The sequence below is a fragment of the Urocitellus parryii genome, chromosome X (assembly GCF_045843805.1).
Source record: "Urocitellus parryii isolate mUroPar1 chromosome X, mUroPar1.hap1, whole genome shotgun sequence".
Lineage (NCBI taxonomy): Eukaryota > Metazoa > Chordata > Mammalia > Rodentia > Sciuridae > Urocitellus > Urocitellus parryii.
Genome location: NC_135547.1, coordinates 96,521,497 through 96,542,869, shown reverse-complemented (window position 1 = coordinate 96,542,869; position 21,373 = coordinate 96,521,497).

Here is a 21,373-nt window from a genome sequence, read left to right as displayed (position 1 = left end):
CTTAGTTATTTGAATTTATGTATTCTGTACTAAACTGTAATTGCCATGACAGAATTATATAATTACGATTACAGAACTGAAATTGCCAGGATGGAATCTATCTTATTCCTACTTGTATTTTAAGCATCTAGAAGAACATTCTACCTATCTGAATGATGGAATAAGTATTAATGTGTTAAACTATGATGCAAATTTGGCAGCTATATTTTCTAAGGTGATATAGCTCATTTGACACTTGGAGTGGATCATTTTTAACACTCGCTACCTCTATATGACAAAATTGTTTTCAGTAATATTCATGCAAATACTACTACTACTACTACTACTACTAATAATAATAATAATAATAATAAAAATTTCCTGATTTTGTCTTTAGTTTTAACATAAATAATCAAAAACTGAAAAGGATATATTTAAAATTTAATGATCTAAATTCAATAAAATTCTTTCATCTAGAAACTACAAGTCACAGTTAAAAAACAGCACACTTTATAATTCACATTTGGTTTTGTTTGAAATTAAGCACAAATAAAAATTCAATTTGGTTACATAGAATTACAGAAAGGACATCATTGTAGTAATTCAACTTCTGTCTATCTGTCTCTCCCTCCCCCCCACCTTTTTTGCAGTACCAGGAACTGAATCCAGGAGTACTTTATCAATGGGCTACATCCCTAGCCCTTTATATTTATTATTTTTAAAATTATGAGACAGGGTCTCCCTAAGTTTCTGAAGCTGGATTTGAACTTGTAATCCTCCTGCCCTCAGCTTCCAGAGTTGCTGGGATTATAGGTATGTGCTGCTATGTCCAGACTCTTTCTTCTTCATTTTAATAATAACTATGCTGAATTCGTATGAGCTTACTCTCAAAATGAATGTGTAAAGCTAAGTCTGTACCTGTTGAGGACCCACTAGTAAGTGAGAGTTCTCTGAATCCATTTCCATAGAGATTACAAAGCTTATTAAAGAAAAGTAATTGAGTTAATATGAAGTGTGCATATAGTTTATTGAAGCCTACCAACAACCACAGGAATTGTTTAGAACTTAGAATGATAATTCATTTGGGGGGAGAAATATTTTATCACCAATACTGTGTAATGATATTGTTGGCAAAAGGTTATAATAACTTTTTGTCTGAGAAAAAAGGGAAACTGAGGAACCAAGATTTTAACCTTAAATGGGAAAGAGAAGAGAAAAAGATATAAAAATATAAAAGCTAAGAGGTAGGGCTGAGAATATAGTTCAGTGTTAGAGTGCTTGCTAGCATGCACAAGACCCTAGGTTCAATGACAATATATACATACACACATACATACATACAAAACTAAGAGTTTGTAAACCTTGAATTGGAAATATCAATATTAACTACCAATGTTAAAATATAAATATTTGTATTCTAAGTTCTCTTCCCCAAAGTAGCAATGACATCCCAGTAGCAATAAGCCTTCCTAGTATAGTGCCTGGATCGTTGTAAATGTCAGTTTCTAATTGTAAAGAACCAAGATTCCTTGGAGGAATGACTGTTTCTAGATTTGGGGCAAGAAAGCACAAGTTGAGCCTGAGAAAATCTCATTGTACTAGAAAACTGGAAAATGCTTAAAGACTAATGGAACCAGGTCAAAAAGAATATAGGAGCTGGCTTCAAAGGGCTTCCAGTGGCCTAAGTGGGATGGTCTGAGAATCCAAATCAAATAACTGGAATTTATTTTAGCAAAACAAATAAATAGAAATCTCGAGAGTTTATAATAATATGAAGAGAGAGAGAAACCTCTTTGAAAAGCCTGCCAGTTCGTCAATGGAAAAGAAATAAGAAAAATTAAATTAAATCTAGCCTGGTTAAATAAAGGAATTTACTAAAAAACATAATGTATAGGTCTCAGAAACATCAGGAGGGCGTGGAAGCACCATAGTCAAGAAAAATTCCCCAAATCATGCTCTGCAGGGCACAGTAGTGACCAGGATACTGGAAGATGACATTAGAACTGCCAATATAGCTGCTGCTGGAGAGAGAAAATGGGGGTCATCTCTACTGTCACTGTTCACTGGAAAGGAATGTTATGATTCATCATTCAGTAAATAACGACAGAGTATTTCTCTGGACCAGATATAAAGTGATCTATGTCTGGAGTTGCAGCTGGGTTGAAAACAAACCTCTAAGTCCACACAAATAATAAATAACCAAATTAGACATTATGTTAGGAAAAGATGAGTGGCACAGAGAAAAAAAATAATGTAGAAATTAGAAATGGTAGCTTATAATTCACATTTGGTTTTGTTTGAAATTTTAAGCACAAATAAAAATTCAATTTGGTTACATAGAATTACAGAAAGGACATCATTGCAGTAATTCAACTTCTGTCTGCCTGTCTCCCTCCCCCCTCTTTTTTGCAGTACCAGGAACTGAATCCAGGAGTACTTTATCAATGGGCTACATCCCCAGCCATTTTTATTTATTATTTTTTAAATTTTGAGACACTGTACACTGAGGATCACCTATATTTGAGGATCAAACAGAAGGCCAGTGTGGCTGAAGCAGAAAGAGTAAAGGAAAACTGTAGGGGAGCCACAACCATGAAGGGTCTTTTCAACCACTGAATGTATTGCAACTTTGACTCTTAGTAAAATGGGGAGTCACTGTTAGATTTTGAACTGAGAAATGACATGATCTGACTTACTTTTCAAAGGATTACACTCTTTATAAAATTAACTTCTGATTCAATATGTGAAATAATGTGATGTAAAAGTGAATGTAAGATTATCAAAATTAATTGAAAATAACATATGCTAGAGTTTGGATCTTCTTTTGTTCTAGTACTGGAGGTTGAAAATAGGGGTGCTTTACCACTGAGTTATGTCCTTGGCCCTTTTTACTTTTTTGAGACAGCCTCTCACTAAGTTGCCCAGGCCAGCCTTGAACTTGCAGTCCTTCTGCTTCAGTCTTCTGAGTAGCTGGCATTACAGGTGTTCACCACCACCCACAGCTATAATTTGGATCTTAACTGTCCCCCAAAGTCCTATGTGTCCCCAGCCTATGGCACTCTTAAGAAGTGGTGGAATCTTTAAGGGTGGGACCTAGTGGGAGGAAATTATATCATGGGAGGGGGCATGCCATTGAAAGGAGTTTGGGGACACAGTATCTTCCTTTTTTTCTCTCTTTGCTTCCTGGCCGTCAGGAGGTGAGCAGCTTTTCCCACCATGCACTCCCTTCATGATGTACTGCCTTGCTACAGGCAAAAAGGTAACAGGGCCAACCAACCATGGGCTGAAACCTCTAAAACGGTGAGCCAAATAAATCTTACCTCTTTATAATCTGATTAACTCATCTATTTGTTATAGTAACAGAAAGCTGACTAAAATAATAATAATAATAAAGGAAAATATCTTCATTACAAAAGCACACATCATGAGAAAAAAACACCACCAAAAAACAAATTGACAAATAGGATTAGTTCAGAACTAAGTACTTCTGTTCCATGAGGCCCAGCATAGCTAAAATTACAGATAGGAAAAAATGGTAACAATGTTCAAAAGTGACAAATTCTTTAGATTACAAAAGGAATTCCTACAAAACAATCATAAAATGACTTAAATTTCAATATAAATAATGGGGAAATGGTATGAGCAGAAAATATACAGGAAAGGAATCCCTGAAGTCTGAAGGCAAATAAAGAGAAGTTCCAAACCACAAACCATGAGATGGTTAAAACCACCATGAGATGTTGTCTTATACCTGTTGACTGACATAATTTAGTTTAGTTTACTTTAATAGTGTGTGTGTGTGTGTGTGTGTGTGTGTGTGTGTGTGTTACTGCAGATGAAACCCAGGGCCTTGTGCATTCTTGGCAAGTGCTCTACCACTGAGCTACATCTCCAACCTGAATGGTGTCGTTTAGAAAGGTGGATAATATCAAATGTTGGCAAGGATGTGGGGATATAGCAAAACTCATGTATTGCAACCCAAGAATTCACTATGTCATCACTTTGGAGAGTGACAGGGCAATAGTTTATAACTTATTGGAGGGTAGGAAAAATGGCTCTTTCTACCCTTCCAGGTCCTTTGGATAGTTTATTGATTAAGTTGACTTAAGGAAGATTTGCAGGAGAAAACCAATTTTAATTAGATACATACACATGACAGTCTTGCCAAAATATGAGACTCAGGAAAACAACCAGGTAGTTGAGGCTACAGAAAAGAATAGAGACTTGGACTTAGGCTTCTGGGAGAATATGGAAACAAGTTATAGAACAATGAGAGGAAAAACTTCATATTGAATAAAGGTTGTCTAGTTATACACATAAAATTGTCTCAGGTGATAAAAGTTTTCTGAGTAGCTCTCTTCTTTTTTAAAGAAATTCATTTAAAGATAAATTTCTTTTTTAAAAAAAGGGAATTTTATATTTTATTGTAGGCAGCTGAGGGAGAGTTAAAGAGCTTTTCCTGTGTTAGTTGGTTCCCAATTTCTTAATTCAAAGTAATCAGTACAACAAAGTATATTTTGGGGTGACAATATTCTGATTATATTTGAGATTGCATGTTCTGAAGCTCATCAATATCTACCCTATAATTTGGCAATTTTGATTCAAGATATATATTCAAAAATATTGTCACTTGATAAGCATTATAGATAGAAAATATTGTCACTTGATGCTTAGGGGAGCATGGGGCTGTTTTTTTTTTTTTTCTTCAAGAGAAAATTAGCCTGAAAACAAAATACTCAACCAACTAACACATAGCATTTGGGTTGAAGAGAAGTGGAGAGGGCTGAGCCCTACCTCAGTGTCCTCTTATCTCCCATCCAGCCCTGGTAAATCATAAATGGATTCCTTAAAAGCACAATCAGAACACTGCTACTCAACATGAACCCATGAGTTCTAGGAATCTTGCAAAAGGTACCCAAACATGTATGAGTAGATGTGAGAAATTGGATGATATAGGATTGTCCTGTGTACAAAGCAGAAAGTACATGAAAGATAAGACTGTGAGTCCTGGAAGCTGCATGTTCAGGTTACTAGGAGACCTTGAACAACTTACCCAACCTCTGTCCCACTGTCACTTCCTACTCTCTATAACTTGTCTAGTGCTTATGAAACAGTGCAATTTTCTATTCCATAATAAAATATTGGGTGGCACAATGTAATTGTTTCCAATACTCCAATTATTATTATTTTTTTGGACTGGGGATTAAACCTCAGGGGCACTGAACTACATCCCCAGTCCTTTTATTTATTTATTTTTATTTTGAGACAATGTCTTACTTAAGTTGCTGAGGATCTCACTATATTGCCCAGGCTGGCCTCAAATTTATGATCCTCCTACCTCAGACACCTGAATAACTGGAATTATAGGCATGTGCCACCATGCCCAGTTCAGATTTTCCTATTTGAAGGAGGAGAAGTAGTATCAACCCCAGCAACTCTTCCAAATTCACAGGGACTAGCTTTAGGTCACATTTTCTAGCAGAGGAATCAGAACAGATCATTCTTGCAGACAGCTTATTTATTACTGCAAGAGGCTTCCAAAAGGAAAGAAGACCTTGGTAGGTTGTGTGAAATCCATTAGCTGAGCCTAAAGTGGTTCCTTTGCTTTGTGAAATGACCTGACATCATCACTTATCTCTGTTCCATGTCCTGGTCCCAATCTTCTGCCTCTGATAGCCAGATGTTCTTATCACTAGTTCTCTTTTTCTCCCTTCCTTCCTGTCTCACCCTTCAGCTTTTGATTCCTTCTTTCTTCTTTTTCCTTCATCTCACAATGACTCAAAATGGCTTCTCTTGCACTTTAAGGAACAAAAATATTAAGAACCACTCTGTTACTAGTATCCACTGTAGAGCCTGTGGACTTTGGAGTCCCCAGTGTAGTGAGAGAACTTTCAGTTCAGGTTGCAATTCTGAATTGCAAAAATATGGTCAGGATACAGAAGGAAATTGTTCTGTCTCTCATGATTGCTATTTTTGTTTGTTTGTTTTTTTGCCTTGTTCTTATATGAGTGAAAATGCCTCAGTGTTTCACCACTAATAAGTAAAATATATATATATATATATATATATATATATATATATATATATATTTACATACACACATATATCAAATAGCTAAAAATATCCTTCAATTCTTACTTTATTGAGAGTTATTATGTGTTTGTTTTTATTTGTTGCTGTTTTGTGGTACTGGGGATCAAACCCAAGCCTCCTGTTCCCTAGGCAAGTGCTCTACTAATGAGGCACAGCCCCAGCTCTCTGTTCAGAGGTTTAATCATGAATGGTTATTACATTTTGTCAATGGCTTTTCCAACATCTATAGAGGTAATTTTGTGTGTGTGGGGGGGGTCAGCAACACTATTGAATAAAATTAATGGGTTTTTAAATGTCAACTTGTATTCTTAAAATAAATCTCACTCATGGTATATTATTTTTATACTGTAATATTAGATTTTGTTTGCTTATATTTATGTAGCTTTTTATTTACATTCTCAAATGGTATTGGTTTGTAGTGTTTATTCGTGTATTGTATTTAACAGGTTTTGCATCATGAAAGGAATTAGGATGTTTCCTATATTCTCCATGCTCTGCAACAATATACAGTTCAGAATTTTGGAGGTATCTTACCTTTAAGACTTTGGTAGAATTCCCATGGGAAAACTTTTGCAACTTTCTTTTGGTGTAGAGTTATTCCTTAATGATTTTCTCTTTTTCTTATATCAAAATGTGTCTGTTTAAACTTTCTAATTCTAATGGTTAATTTTCAGTAATTCCCTAAGAAAGTATCCATTTTACCTTAATTTTCAATTTTTTTTTCTCTTAAGTACTGGTGATTGAACTCAGAGGAGGCTTTACAACTGAGTTATACCTCTAGTCACTGCAACCAGCTTCAAACTTTAAGTTCATATTTATAGAGAAAATTCTATGCTGTCTTAATAGATACTTTCTCTCTCTCTCTCTTTTTGCTTCTTAATTTGTGTATTTGGGCTTTCTTTTCTTTCTTTCTCTTTCTTTTCTTTCTTTCTTTCTTTCTTTCTTTCTTTCTTTCTTTCTTTCTTTCTTTCTTTCTTTCTTTCTTTCTTTTTTTCTTTTTTCTTTTCTTTTCTTTTCTTTGGTGTTGGGGATAGAACCCATGCTAAACCCATGCTTTACCAGCAAGCTATACCTCTAGCCCTTACCCCATTGACAAGTTAGCTATTGGTGTTTCTGTTTTGTTATTTTTCTTAAAATAATTTTGATTTATTAATGAAGAATTTTTTTTCTATTATCAACTTTTGCTTTTAGGTCCATTGTTTAAAATCGTCAACTTTGTTTTTTAATGTTTATAGATATGTTCCTTGTCTTTTCTTTTTTGTTTACTTTGCTCTTTTCCTAGTTTTTTTCCCTCCTGTAGTTCTGGGGACATAACCCAAGGTCTGATACATGCTAGGCAAACACTCTTCCATTGAACTATATCCCCAGCCCTCCCAGTTTTTTTTTTAACCAATGAATTTTCCTGTCATTAGTGCCTTAAATGTGTTTCATAGATTATGATGTATACCATTTTCATTGTTTTTGTTCTTACAAATTCTGTAATTTCAGTCTGCATTTCCTTTTCACTCAGGAATTATTTAATTGAAGGTAAAAAAATAAATTAGCTCTTTCACCTTTGTTTCCAAGTGAAAGAGCTAATTTATTTTTTCAATTTTTAAATTATTTTGCTTATTTCTTTTTGTTAGTAATTTTTCAGTTTTATTGTATCAGATATGTTATTTATAATATTTCTACATAATGAAAGTGAGTGATGTTTTCCTTGTGACCTAATACATGATCAAATTTTAACAATCCATCAGTGGGTACTTGAGCAGAAGTTGTGTCTGGATATGTAGCTCATGAATATTTATTAGATCTAGCGTATTAATTAAATTGTTTAGATATTTTATTTTTTGTCCATTTGATCTATCTTGTACTAAGGTTTTATTCTTGGTGTGTTTCTACGTGTTTTCTTGCATATCCTGTAATTTTTGTTTTATAAATGTAGTTGCTGTATAACTTAGTACGTAAATGTTTAGATACACTATATCTTCATTTTGTATTATGGCTTTTAGCACAAATATGTCTTCGTTTGATGCTTTGGGGCTTAAATTAGACTTTGCTGATATCAGCATCTTTATGTTTACTCTCATTTTAAATGTTTCCATTTGATTATTATGCCTTTCTCATTTCTTCATTTTTGCCTTTCTTAATTTCTCAATAATAGGTGTCTCTCATGGCATATGATTGGGTTGTGTCTTGTGAGAAAATCAAATGTTTTTGTGGTACTGGGGATGTAAATCTGGGACTAAAGTATGCTAGGCAAGTTCTCTACCACTGAGCTATCTTTCCAGCCCCCATGAAGTAAAAAATATTCTAATAAATAAGTGTAATAGTTATTGTACGGGAAAATGTTATATATTTTCCTTACCCATAATTAGGTTCATGGCTGAGCTCCTATAGTAAAATACAGAATAACAAGAGAAAAGCATAACATATTTATTCAATATAAGTTTTAACTGACATGGGAGTATTGAGGAATGAAGACCCTCAAATCCAGAGGAAACTATATTTTAAAGGAAATTCATATAGAAGTATGTCAGAGAGCAGAAGTGTATGATCTAATGGTAATAAACTGGGAAGAACTTAGCAAGCCTGTGTGTTCAGATTTTTCTTGGTCTTTCTGTGTGACATTTCCTCTTAGTATCACATGAGGCTTTTCAGGGTAGAGGAGAAGAAGAAGAAAGAGAGTGACCTTCATAGGTTTTATGACCTACCTTAGAGAAAAAGGAATTTTAGTTTCTTTGACTCAGTTCAGAAAAGAGACAGGAGAAAGTCAGAGCAGCCTTAAAAAACAAACATTTATTATGGTCCAGTTTTTATGGGTCAGGAATCAGGCAGTCACTTTGCTAGAATTTTCTGGCTCAATATTTTTCACAAGGCTTCAATCAAATTGTCATCCAGGATTTAGTCATCTCAAGGTTCAACACTTGGAGGATGCACTTCCAAGTTTTTCTAGTTGCAAGGCCTCAAATGCTTGCTGGTCATTGGCTGAAGATTTTAGTTTTTTACCATGTGGACCTCTCTATAGGGCAGCTCGCAATATGGCAACTGAAAAAGTGAGCAAGACAAGAGAAAGACAGAAGCCACAGTCGTTTTGTACCCTAATCTTAGAAGTGACATTAGTTTTGCCACATACAATTCATTTGGAGCAGGTATGCTCAGCCTACATTCAAGGGAGGAAATTACACAAAGGCTTAGATTCCAGAAAGCAGAGATCTTTGTGGAAAGCTTAGAGGTAGCTTATCATGGTCTGCCTTCTGGCCCTCAACAATTTGATTCCCTTCCACATACAAATTATGCTCATCCTTCTCAAGATAGTACCATCATCTAAATGCAATTCAGGTGCAGCTACTTGGGTCTAGTTTCTCTTGTCCTGCAGACCTGTAAAATTAAAGAGACAAGGTGTCTTCCCCAACAGCTGAGGGGTGTCCTTAGGCTGCTACCTACTCATAGAATATTAAGCATCAGATCATCTCTTTCAGGTTGTTTCCTCTCTATCCCTTTTGGTTGAAGCTAGCGGTGTTTTTACTAATACAGCTTCATCAATAACTAAGTGGATCTCCTATAAATATTGGTGGGGTTCACTCCATTAGAGAAAAGCCACACCCCTATATATCTTTGAGGTAAGCACTTCTGTATTTTGTGCTGCTCACACCACGGTTGGACAATATCTTTAAACTTTTGATTTATGAAGTATACCCTTAATCTCCTTAAAGGGCCATAAGTGTGATTGAATTTAAATTTGAGGATTAAAATAGAACCTTTGGTATTTTGTAAGTCTTAAAAAGGGATTTTACAGTCATATCCTTCATTTTAGGCAATGTTTCCCTGGAAGTGCCTGGATTTGATGTATTCTCAAAAACCATTTCTTAATTTTAACATTATTTGCCATTTGGAGAAGTCAAGGATTTTCAAAACCATAAGTCTTGGCTTCCTTTTTTAAAACAGTCCGTCCTTCAATTTCTCTCTCCTTACTTACACTTTGTTAAAAGCAGCAAGAAGCAACCAGTGATACCCTCAACGCTTTGCTTAGAAACAGCTTTGGCTTGGTCTCCCAGTTCATTAGGCACAATTTCTACTTTCTACAGTACAGACAATGGCTCCATCCCACCAAGACATTATAATAATCCCCTTACTTTGAGAATCCAAAAATATTTTTCTCATTGTCCCTAAACCTTCACTAGTATCTTCCTCAAAGTCCAAAATTTTATAGTGCTTTCATTGCACTTTAAACATTGATGAACACTCCTCAAATCCACTGCCCAGTTCCAATGCCATGCCCACATTTTAAGTTATTGGTTATGGCAGCACAAAATATTCAGGTACCAAAATCTGTACTCATTTTAGTTTGCTATATAGCAAGGCACCCCAAACCCGGGGGACTTAAAGTTATAGATATTCTTTTTCTAATCCCATACCTTTTATGAGATAGGAATCCTGGCATGATCCAGCTAGTTGCCACTTATTTAGGATTTCCCACAAAGGCTTAATCAGTTTGTGGATGGATTTAACTTGCTGTGGTGGGCAGCTTCTAATTATATGAATAATATTCTTAAGTTTTTTAATGTCATTCATTTTCAATACTTTCTGATTAATTTTACTTCTTTCTGTCTCTCCTTTTCATTATCTTGATTGTTTTCTTGTCTTCTGTTTTACGTCCCTTGTTAAATTTCACTTGAGTCTATTTAAATTTCACTTGAGTATCTTATAATTGATTTGTTTTTTTCCCCATTTGTGTCTATTTAATTCTTTTAATGAATTAAAGCAATTTTCTTTTTATATATCTCTGGTTTTCACCATTTTATTTCATAGTTTCTGAATTTTTACAAAGTGGTTTCTTATATTTTCACATATATATATTTAATTATATTTAATTCTTATAGCATTCTTTTTACTTTATGTTTTTTTTATGGGAACTCTTCCTCATTTGTGTGAAATTTTGTTTTTAATTTTTTAAGAATAGTTCTTTATGAATTTGATTTTCCATTTGTTGATCTTTATAACATTGGGATGTTTTGCAAGATTCTCAGTTTGGTGAGTTTCTTTCTCTTGACAACATCCAGAGACATTAAGCACCTTTGTGTGTTTAGTTGTAATGGAAAAGGCTTTGTGTCCTCTGGTTTTATGATTCTCCTTTGTCCTGTAGGGCCTTACATTTTTCCCTTTTAGTTTCTTTTCTCTTTCATGACCTAATTTGTCAAGTAGAGTTTCTTTCTTCTTTATTGACTTTTTTTTCAACAGCTTTGTGTTTCAAAGATTGTCCCTTGAAACCATAAGTACTTTTAAATCCCTTCCCTGTGATCTATGCTCTGATCTATTCAGATGCTTTTTTAGAATATTCAGACTTAAGGTGAACTTTACCTTTCTGAGGCTGATTTTGGATCAATTGTCAGCCCCTTCTCTAGGTTTCCCTTCCATTCCCCCCCCCCCCCCGTTTTTCCCTTTTGACTTGTGGCTAGACATGGGGTTAAGATGGTAGCATGGGAGATTGTACTGGGATTTGGTGGTTTTCATTTTGTTTATCTATGATTCCTTTAAGGTTCTGATACTATCAGTCTTGAAGTTATTCTGAAAGCTCAGTTTTTGTGTGATTTTACATTCCATATCTTGTCATTTGGTATTGTTTGGGAAAGATACATTAGGAGAATGGTAGCTTGGTACCATTGTCTGCAGCTACCTAGAATTTCTCCTTTTAATTTTTGTAGCATCTCTAACTGCTTTTTTCAAATGTTGGCTTTGAAAGTTTGGAGAGGGCAGGAACCATGTCTATCTTGTTTTGGTTTATCACATTTGCCTAGTACAGGTACAATTACTGTAGAATCAAAAGAATACTGGACTTCAGTCTAATGTAATGAATATTCGACTCTGAAGACATGTGTTTAGATACTTAGCCTATTTAGGCCTTAGATTATTTATCCATAGCAAAAGATCTCACAAGATTATTATGGAAAGCTGGATGTGGTGATGCACACCTGTAAGCCCAGCAACTTAGGAGGTTGAGGCAGGAGGATCACAAGTTGGTGAGTTCAGCCTCAGCAACTTAACTGATACCCTGTCTCAAAAGATAAAATTAAAGATAAAAATAAAAAGATTATTATACAAAAAGATCAAAGACAAAAAATACCTACTGATGCTAGTTAATACTTACTCAACACACACACTAACATACACACATTAAACTCCACAGTATCCTATACAGCTTGCTCTCTTATTTGGTAATGACACTAGACCTTTTTATTTGTAAATCTTTACCAAAAAAAAATGAATCTACCATCATCATTTTGTTATAAATATAAGTATCCCATGTCTCATTTGTTAAGATCTGGCTTTAGAAAACTCTCTTTGCATCTTCTTAACTTTATTAAAAGATATAGAACACAAATTAAAATATTAGTTCATATTTTTCACATGGGTAGGTAGTCTGTATTCATAGTTTATGTTAATGCAAAAAGAGATAGTACAATGAAAGCCTACTTTTCCCTTGAAAATTTAGAAATTATAATAATTCTAATCATAGTGACAATAACAATAATACATTGCTGTGTTTTGAATATGGTTTAATTTGCTTGGACTTCAATGCAACAATCTTGAGTGGTGGGCTCTAGCAGGAGGAGTTTGGACCATGGAGACAGAGCCCTCACAAACAAATGAATAGTTTTCTGGTATGAGTTCTCATTCTCATGAGATTGGATTAATTACCATGAGAAGAGATTGGTATAAAGCAAATTTGGCCTCCTTGGCTATCTCTCTTACTTCTCATCCACATGTGCCATTTGACTTTGTATTTTTTGCCATGAGTTGAAGCACCATGAGGCCCTCACCAGAAGACAAACAGATGCTGGCACCATGCTCTTGGACACCCCATTCCTCAGAACCATGAACACAAATAAACCTCTTTTCTTTATAAATTATGTAGTTGCAGGTATTCTGTTATAACAATAGAAAACAGACTAAGAAATTCATACTAAGGGTTTACTAAATGCCAGCCACCATTTTAAATACTTTTTTTTTTTTTTTTTGGTATCAGGGATACCAAGCACCAGGGGTGCTTAACCACTGAGCCACATCTCCAGCCCTTTGTTATTTTTAATTTGAGACAGGGTCTCACTAAAGTGGTTCGGGCCTTGCTAATTTGCTGAGGCTGGCTTTGAACTTGGGATCCTCCTGCCTCAGCCTCCTAAGCTGCTAGGATTACTGTGCCTGGACACATTTTAAATACTTTCAAGTTATTGAATCATTTAATATTTACAAAACTACTATGAGGTAGGTTCTAAACTATAAAAGAAGGGTCAGTGGTCAAAGGAAGAGGATTAGAGGAGAATGAAGAAGAGCAGACATTGGTGCATGCTGGGGGACCTGTAGTTTTAGGTAATAGTTAAATTTTTGAATCATCCCATCCTCAAGGGAGAGCCTAGCACTTTTTACTGTGATGTCTAAAATGCATAGCTTCAAGGCAGTCAATTAAGATGCTCTTATTTTTCACAGCAGTTCTCTTTAAGATTCTTTGACTTGGAAAACAAATGAAGCAAAATGAAGTTAATGACTCTTTCAAGTCTTTCCATCAAAGCCTCTCAAATTATATCCATTGTATCAGTGCAAAAAAAGGACCCCATTAAGAAAAAATAAGTTGTTCTGAATACAGTGATGAAGGAAAAGAGGAAGAAGTTTGAGCTAAATGAGATCCTAATAGTGGCACACTGTTGTTGCCAGACACAGATAATAATGAGAGCTACAGAAAATGAAGGGATTGGCATTGGGAGGGGGCATCACCATTTAAATTTCTTCCCCTGGACACCTTCCTTCTTGTAGTCCAGGTGTAATCATAGCATAAACAACAATAACCACAACAGCTGCATGAGAAAATCAATCCTCCATCTATATTATTAAATTTAGGAAAACAATGAGAGGATCTAGACATCCCCTAGAACCCTTGACATATGTGACTTTTGTGTTATTGGCTATAAATAGCAATCAAATCCTTGGTTTTCTTATATCCTTATACAATGGGTTCCCCTTTTGACTTTCTCAAAGATCATTAAGTTCCAAATCCCACACTGAGCTGGGAACATAATTATTAAGAAAAAATAAACCTCAAACAGATGGAATTACTCAAAAATACACAAAAGAGACTTGAAATCTTCTATTCACTTGAAAAAGTGAAAAGAAGAGCCTTTGTCAGCTAAACTTTAATCAAGACATATAAAATTCAGCCTTTGGTCTTAGCTAATATTGCTATCCTTACTCTGAAATGTCTTGGCTATACTAGGGTCCACTTCAGTCATTGAAAAACCATAAAGACATGTTAGGAAGTTAATCTGAATATTATCAAAATCTTACAAAATAACCAGAATATCAGGCAAGTATTTTATGTATCAGAATAAAAAATTGAAAAATAGATGATTTTTTTCTAGTTATACTGAATCCATTTTAGAGGTGGTCAGGGAAAACAGGGAAGGAAAGTGTTCCTACAAATTATTCCAGATGAGGCAAGCAGAGAGGGAGACATGCACATCTTTTAATATGTCTTGAAAGGGGTGAAATGGAGAGAGTTGTATTTTTCTTTTTCTTATTCCACCAGGTTACATTAATTGGATTCCGTGATTTAAAATCAAAACCTTTGATTAGCTACAGATTAGTCTCATCTCCTCACCTCCTGAGCATGCTTTGAACTGCTTGTAAATAACAATTCTTCATGATGGCAAAAAAAGATAGTTAAAACCCTCCATGTGCCAGGTATATGGTGGTACAATCCTGTAATTCCAGTCATTTGGGAGGCTGAGGCAGGAGAATTGCAAGTAGGAGGCCAGCCTTAAGAATTTAGCGAGGCCCTTAAGCAACTTAGCAAGACCCTGTTTCAAAATAAAAAAATAAAAAGGCTGGGGATATAGCTCCATGATAAAGTGCCCCTAGGTTCAATCCTCAGTGTCAAAAACAAAAACAAAAAAATCCTCCTCCCCCTGCTACAGAGCATCAAGTCATGGTTGTGAAACCTGCAGTGGCCATCGGATTTACAAAGGTCCCACTAATTCAGCTTGCCCTCCAGATGCCTTGAATCAGAATAAAAGATGAAGAAAGAAAGGGTTTAGATGGCTGTAAGATACTTCTGCAACTTCATAAACAAGATGGATTAGATTTAGAGGGGTTTAAATGTCCAGAATATGAACAAGAATGAGATTGAAAAATAGCATTCATTTTGCATGTTCCATATGGTGGTCACAATGAAGATACTTCTTTTTCAGTAATATTGGGACAGCTGGATATTTGACTCATTACTCCTGTCCTTTTGTTCTGACTTTTAGGCAATATTTGTTTGTAGCCAAATTCAAAAGAGCAGACTGCAATAGGAACAAGACTCATTTGTGGGCAATACCTCTGAGAGGAAAACTTAAATTCCCCAGTCAGAAAAAAAAAAAAAAAAAAAAAAAAAAAGCATTCACTGATGGATGTATCATATAGAAAAGTGATGAGAAACTCAATCCATACCTGGAGTCTGGTGAAGGTCACTTCAGGATAATGATGAGGGAAATGAAGCTGTGTATTTGTGAACCAAATTAATACACAAATCTGTAAAACATGCAGGCTAACCGCAAGATGACTATATAGCCTTCTTTCCACCAGATTATAGTTTTTAACCTCCTGGAAGGATTGCCTTTCTGAGTGCTGACTCCAAGGAAGGCTACTCCCTGGTGGGTTGTCCCTGACAGGTATAAATGTTACCTTTTATCATCTACTGTCCACCAATGACAAAAGGAAACTCATTAAATATAATTTCCAGGCTCTTAGAGTTAAGGTTTCCTCAGTGGCCTGAGAATTGCTTGCAGGTTTGGTATGGTGCCAACTATTTGTTGAATCTGGGCAATGATCCTGCACTCATATAAATTCTAGAGTTAATGGTGAAATAATAGAGTCACAACTGGTGGGAAGCATATTTTTCTCTCCTGAAGAATGAAGTCCCTGCAGATGTGTGGTGAATGCATCAGTGTTTCCTGCCATTGTGAATTCTCCTAAAGCCTCCTCCTAAATCCACAGTGCCTCCCAAAGCATTTCAAGTTTGTGGCATTTTCCATTATTCTTAAATATAGCATTTTCATGCCTTATTTACTTAAAGCTTCAGTGTACATTTGTGAAGGAATTTCTTGGCATGTTATTTCAAGTGATGTCATTAGTTTCTCTGTATGATTAAATGCTCCCAGATGGCTTTATGTCAACCACATACAAAATATCCCACTGTCCACCTCTCTGAATGGCAAAATTGATTTTGTTTCTTTTTATGGCATTTCTATTCTTACCCTTCTGGTGATGTCTGCCAGCTAAACAATTAACTGGAATTGGACAATAGTTTATTTACTCTCATCTGTTTACTATACAAGGCATACATTATTATTTTCTGCTCTGGTCTAACCAGCATTGAGTCCATCAGGTGCCTATTGGCAGTACCTGGTACATAGCAGATGACCAAATTAAAATTTACTAGATGATTTCATGAGTGGATTAATCTCATATGCACACAGCTTGCCTTACTATTTGGATCTCTGGCTTGCGTTGCTATGCACAGTGGAAAGGTGTTTACAGGAAAAATGTTTTTCCTCTTCTGTATTCTCAAAATACTTCTGATCACTAAAATGTGTGAAAGTTTCTCACACCAGCTCTCTAACACCAGCTTAGTGTTCTATAATTCAGCTCAATTCTGGAATAACTAGAGTTAGTGAAGACCCCATAAGATTAAGGGCTGAGCCCATAAAACTGATCCCATTTCAGATGCCAATCAGAAGTATTAGGTTCCCAGGTTACCCACAATTTCTGTTGGACTTAACTATAAATCACAAGGTTCCTATGACCCCTTGGGTTTGATAATTTACTAACTGGCTCACAGAACTTAAGAAAATATTTTACTTATATTTATCCATTTATTATGAAAAATAGTACAAAGGATACAGATGAACCACAAGATAAAGAGGAACATAGGGTAAAGTTCAAAAGTTTCCCAAACACAGGAGCCTCTGTACCCATGGAATCGAGGTGTGCTACGTTCCTGGCATGTGAATTTGTTCTCTAGTCCAGAAGTTCTCTGAATCCCATAGATCAGGATTTTTTATTGGCCATGTTAGGGATGGAACCCAGTAACCCACACATGCTAAACACATGCTCTACCATGCAGCTACACCCTCAGCCCCAGATCAGGGTTTTGTATGAAGACTTCATTATGGAGGCAAGACCAATTATGATCTCATCTCCAGCTTATCTCCCCTTCCTGAAGGATGGAGCATAGAGCTGAAAGTTCTAAGTTACTAATCGTGGCTTATTCTTTCTGGGGACTCATTAGAATAAAAGATGCTCCTATCACCCAGGATATTTCAAAGACTTAGGAGCTGTATGAGAAACCAAGGCCAAAGACCAAATAGTAGAACAAAAAGAAATACATCAAGAACCCCTATTTTTTAGATGTTTATTACTGATTGTTTATGAGCTCTGTGCCAGGAACCAGGGACAAAGATCAAAATATATATATATTTCTTATTATAAATCACAATATCACAACAGACAATTTCAACAATTGTTCCAATGGATAACTTTGGGAAATTCATTAGCATGGAAGATCTAGAAATAGGACTTGTTCCAACTTTATCAAGGCACAGACAGCCCTTGCTGATTTAATTGCCTGCCATGCAAATGAAGCTTTAGAAGTGAAAGTTGCTGCTTGCTATATGAGCTTAGAGCTGGACTGTGACCTTGAAATTGTATACTATATTGATGAGCATGGGCAAGAATTCTCATCACCACTTCCCCCCGGGGTACTGGTGCTTGAATTATTCCTGGAAGTAAGTAGACTATTAAAAAGCGCATATTTGTAGAACATTTCATTGTAACTATGTTCCTTTACAGACAGGTAGTTTCTTTGGTAGTGTCTAATGTACATAATCCTCTTTATGAATTACAAACAATTACTGGTTCCCATGCTTGAATAGTTTTATCTGCTTTGGTCCAATTAAATTTGGTAGGATAAATATTTGAGAGGGCGAGGTGTGTGGTTTCACAGGTAAATCTGTGAACATTGCTTCTTACTAAGTTCATTGTGTACAAGCTGCTTTTTGTGTTAACAGCATTCAAAGTGCTTCCCTGAGCCTTCATCAAATAAATGTCACTCTTTGTATTAAGCCTTCCAACCTTTCTTTTTGGAAGTTTACTGCCCGATTGTTTCTAAATAATGCATTTGACAGAAGGAGATAACCACAGAGACTTCCTCAAAGAGTATCACATATTTAGATACAGTTAACCAAAAAAGACCCCTATTCAGAAGGCTATACTTAGATACCAGCTGTTTGTTTTGATTTCTAATTCATAGTTACTCACTAAATGGATTTTTGCAACATGAGATGGAGGAGGATTTCTTTTGGTGATACAGTTTCTTATATTAAGTTTTCTCTTTGAGATGAAGAAGTTGAAATTAAATGTTTTCAATGACAATGAGGTTTTTTTTTTTTAACTAAACTCAGCCACTTTTGGCCCTTTCTCTGCTCAGAGAATGACCACTATTTCTTAGCATTACAAAAGTCTAATGTTGTATTTTAATATTATCATGAAATCGAATGATATTTTTGAAACATTTTCATGTGTTTGCATATTCTACAACTAGACTTTAGGGATTTCTTGCCTATTAGAGCACCCAGTTTCAGTGTTTCCGAAGAAGAGTTTATGCACCCACCAGGAGAACTCGGTCATGTCTCAGCATCCCGAGTCTCATTAATTTTTTACTCGCATCCTTAGGAAAACAATAAACTGAAAAAATCAAGCTTTGGAGAAAGAATTTTCATAAATTCATTTAGGATATCAAAGATAAAGCATGGGAAGCTCTTAATGGATATTTCCAGTGTTAACTAATATCCTACTGTGCTCCTTGAAGTTTGTAAGGCCATGCATTCTCCTTCTGGCTAATGGACCATGATAAGAAATTATGAGTCTCTCTTCTGGATCATCAGTGAAATGTCTCTATTCAATCTTTCCTTTCAGTGGTGAGCCTGGAATAGTGCATTAAAATGGCAGAGCTGTGAGATTGAAACAGACTGCTTTGTTAGATCACTCAGGGAAGATGGTTGCACTGGTGGGTCACCTGACCTACAACAGACTTTATGTGGTAAAGAAATAAACTTCATGTATCAATCTCCCAAGATCTGGAAGCTGCTTATTATTACCATCTCATAACTCAATCCAATTTGGCCTAGAACAGGCTCAGATTATTGTATTTCTTTCATGAGATTAAGATGATACTTCTTTTGTTGTATGAAAGCCGGGACATGAGTTTTAATACTCCATGATAGGAGGAAGAAAAGGCACTCCTTCTGAATGAATGGACTGTGGGACAAAGAAAGAAGAGCATTGGAGATCCAGAAAGGCAGGTGCTATGGTCTGAATGCTTGTATTATTCCAAAATTCATATGTTAAAACTTAATCTCCAACACAATAATATTAATAGTGGGGTCTTAGGGAATTGATTAGATCATGAGGGCTTTACCCTCAGAATGGGGCTACTGCCCTCATAAAATAGGATTGGCAGATCCTGTTCTCCCTTTCTGCCATGTGAGATGTAGTGAGAAAGTGGCATATTTGAAGTAGAAAGTAAATACCACACATTGAATTTCCTGGTACCTTGACCCTGGACATCCTAGCTTGTAGAACAACTAATTTTGTTGCTTATGAATTACATAGTGTTTTGTTATAGCAACCAAAACTGACTAAGAGGGAAGGCATGGGTGAGGGCTTTTGTTTCACCATCTCTCAATATTGGAAGTGGGATAGTGGGACTATGGGTATTTAGATTCTTCCAAATTCACCTTGTCCATTTTATTAACTATTTTTCATTATCTAGGTTTAATATTATCATTTAACACTGGGTACAATGGCACATGCCTATAATCCTGGTGGCTCAGGAGGCTGAAGCAGGAGGATCACAAGTTCAAAGCCATCCTCAGCAACTTAGCAAAGCCCTAAGCAACTCAGTGAGACCCTGTCTCTAAATAAAATATTTTTTAAAGGGCTGGCGATGTGGCTCAGTGGTAAAGTATCCCTGGGTTCAATCCCTGGTACCAAATAAACCAATAAATAAATAATACTATCATTCAACAAACTAAGCTTATTCCAGCCTTGTGAAAATTTTGTTGTTGCCCTTATATAATTCGGTTTCATTTCCCTGTTTGTTTTTAGGGTCATATAGCACTCATTTGGTATTCACTACAGAGTCAGGATTCAACGGAATAGAAGCATTGCCATCCAAAACTGACCTCAGAAGATAAATGATTTCCTTGGATAAAATGCAGATAGTCAGCGCATGTTCAAACTCCCTGTACTTCCTCTGCCAGCTTTGGTGTCTCTGACCAAGAAAACATTTTCCATTTTTCTCTCTTCTGAATGCATTTGCAAAATGTTCTACTGTATCAGCAAATTCCCTTGCATTCTTAATATTCTCAATGTTACTTGGGCAAGATTTACTCTACTATTATTATGATGCTCTCCCAGAATGGCTTACAAGTGCTGTTTTCCAAATTGCATTGACTTGGCCTTTACTATTGTGTTGATACACTTATAAGCACACGCTTGTAGGTTGCGTGCTGTTGGTGAACTCAACGAAGTTCTGATTAAGTCTGTCAGTCTCATCCACATCTCATAGAAGCTGATGCTTTGCCTCCTCCAATTGTAGTTTCAGTTGTTTAACCCATTGTCATACATCATCTTTATTTATCAACACCTAAGCTGGCAGTGAAATTGGTGGTAATTACTCTGTCCTGAATTGCCACAAAATTTCTTTGATCTCATTTAATAATATGCTTTATTTTAGCTATAAGTCCCACATAGCTTTAATATAATCTTGTGTAAATCAGCACAAATCAGGACTGTCATTGATACACAAAGATGAAGTCAGGAGGTTTAAATATTTGCTTCTTGATTTCATCTTAAAAGGTCCTTTTCTTTCTAATACTTAATAGATGAAAATAAATACCTGTAGCTAGAGTGATGTGAATGTGGCTGAGAAGATTTGGAAAAAATACTTCAGTCCAAATAACTAGGGTACCTTTTCAAGGAGACAAGGCAGAAATTATTTTGTAACCTAAAAATCTGAAATTGGAACAATTGCATTATGTCCAATTTGAACAGATAGGAGTAGATGGACCTAGAAAGGAGGGGTAAAAACTTGTGTCCAAAGAGGGTGACATACTGGGCTTTAGAGACATAATTGTGTGTGTGTGGTGTTGCTGGGGATGAAATTCTGGGCCTCCCACATGCTAAGCAAGCATTCTACCACTGAGCCCTAGCCCCAGCCTGGGAC